The sequence below is a fragment of the Miscanthus floridulus genome, chromosome 7 (assembly GCF_019320115.1).
Source record: "Miscanthus floridulus cultivar M001 chromosome 7, ASM1932011v1, whole genome shotgun sequence".
Classification (NCBI taxonomy): domain Eukaryota; kingdom Viridiplantae; phylum Streptophyta; class Magnoliopsida; order Poales; family Poaceae; genus Miscanthus; species Miscanthus floridulus.
Window position 1 is genome coordinate 77,317,077 of NC_089586.1, and position 2,505 is coordinate 77,319,581.

Genomic DNA, 2,505 nt, shown 5'->3' on the forward strand with positions numbered 1-2,505 from the left:
AAATAATATTTTGCTCAGATATCTTCATGAATAATGCAGTGGTCACTTCTATTAGCATTACTATTTCATAGAAATCAAAGGGCCAGGGGGTTTACGGATAAAAGAGACCTTAGAGAGTAGCAGCCTGTTCGTTTCGGCTGGATTGGCTTATAAGCCATGGCTGAAAGTACTGCTGTCTGGTTTGGTGTGAGAGAAAAACACTGTTCGTTGGCTGATAAGCTAAGGCTTATAAGCCGAATACGAGCTGCCGAACAGGCTAGAACCATCTTGTTATATTTAACAGTAATGTTGCCTATTCATGATAATAACTGTAAATCTAATACAAATTGCACAACAACAACAACAACAACAACAACAACACTAGCAACATAGCCTTTCGGTCCCAAACAAGTTGGGGTAGGCTAGAGTTAAAACCCACCAAGAGCTCCAAGTCACGGTTCAGGCACTTCAATAGCTACTTTCCAAACACTCCTATTCAAACAAAAATCTCTAAGTATATCTCAAGCTTTCAAATATCTTTTTATTGCTTTCCCCTTTGTCAATTTCGGTCTTCCTCTACCTCTTCTCACATTATTAGCTTGGCTTAGAACTCCACAGTGCACAGGTGCATCTGGAGGTCTCCTTTGGACATGGTCAAACCACCTTAACCGATGTTGGACAAGCTTTTCTTCAATTGGTGCTACTCCTAGGTGATCACGTATATCATCGTTTCGAACTCGGTCCATTTTTGTGTGACCACAAATCCATCGCAACATATGCATTTCTGCAACACTCAGTTGTTAAACATGTCGAATCTTTGTAGGTCAATATTCTGCTCTATACAACATAGCCAGTCTAATCGCCGTTCTATAAAACTTGCCTTTTAGCTTTTGTGGTACCCTCTTGTCACAGAGAATGCTAGAAGCTTGTCGCCACTTGATCCACCCTGCTTTCATTCTATGGCTAACGTCCGTATTAATATCTCAATCCCTCTGTAACATCGATCTCAGATACCGAAAGGTATCCTTCTTAGGCACTATTTGACCTTCTAAACTCACATCTCCCTCCTCCTGTGCAGCTCCGCCAAAGTCGTATCTCATGTATTCGGTTTAGTTCTGCTCAATCTAAAACCTTTAGACTCAATGGTCTACAGCCATAACTCTAGTTTCTATTTACTCCTGCCTAGATTTCGTCCACTAACACTACATCATCAACGAACAACATACACCAAGGGATATCCCCTTGTATGTTCCTGGTAACCTCATCCATTACCAAGGCAAAGAGATACGAGCTTAAGACTGACCCTTGATGAAGTCCAATTTTAATCGGGAAGTAATCTGTGTTACCATCGTTTTTTCAAATACTAGTCACAACATTGTTGTACATGTCTTTGATGAGGGTCACGTACTTTGATGGGACTTTATGTTTGTCCAAAGCCCATCACATAACATTTCTTGGTATCTTATCATACGCCTTCTCCAAGTCAATGAAAACCATGTAGAGGTCCTTCTGCCCTCTAAACCGTTACATAACTTGTCTTATTAAGAAGATTGCTTCTGTGGTTGACCTTTCAGGCATGAAACCAAATTGGTTTGTTGATATCTAAGTCGTTCCTCGCAGGCGCTGCTCGATGACTCTCTCCCATAACTTCATAGTATGGCTCATCAACTTAATTCCCCGATAATTAGTATAACTTTGGATATCTCCCTTGTTCTTATAGATTGGTACCAATATGCTTCTTCTCCACTCCTCAGGCATCTTGTTCGATTGAAAGATATTGTTGAACATCTTGGTTAGACATACCATAGCTATATCCCCGAGACATCTCCACACCTTGATTGGGATACCATCAGGGCCCATAGCTTTGTCCCCTTTCATCCTTTTCAAGGCTTCTCTGACCTTCGATTCTTAAATCCTCTGCACAAAGCGCCTATTAGTGTCATCAAACAAGTCGTCCAGCTGAATGGTGGTGTTCTTGTTCTCACTATTGAACAATTTATCAAAATACTCTTGCCATCTATGTTTGATCTCATCCTCCTTCACCAAGAGCTGCTCCCTCTCATTATTTATGCACTTGACTTGATTGAAGTCCCTTGTCTTCCTATCGCGAGCCCTAGCCATCCTACAAATGTCCTTCTCTCCTTCCTTCGTACTCAAACGTTGGTAAAGGTCCTCATAGGCCCGTCCCTTTGCCTCACTCACTGCTCATTTTTACAGTTTTCTTTGCCACCTTGTATTTCTCTATATTGTCTGCACACCTGTCATGATACAAGCGCTTATAGCACTCTTTTTTTTCCTTAATAGCCTTTTGCACATCTTCATTACACCACCAAGTGTCTTCGAGTCGCATCCGCTCCCTTTGGTCACTCTAAGCACCTCTGAAGCAACCTTCAGAATGCAAGTTGCCATCATCTCCCACATGCTGTTTGCATCGCCTTCATCCTTCCAAGGGCCCTCTCAATGACTTTTTCCTTAAAGACCTTTGATGCCTCTCCTTCTAATTTCCACCACTTCGTTCTAGCAACC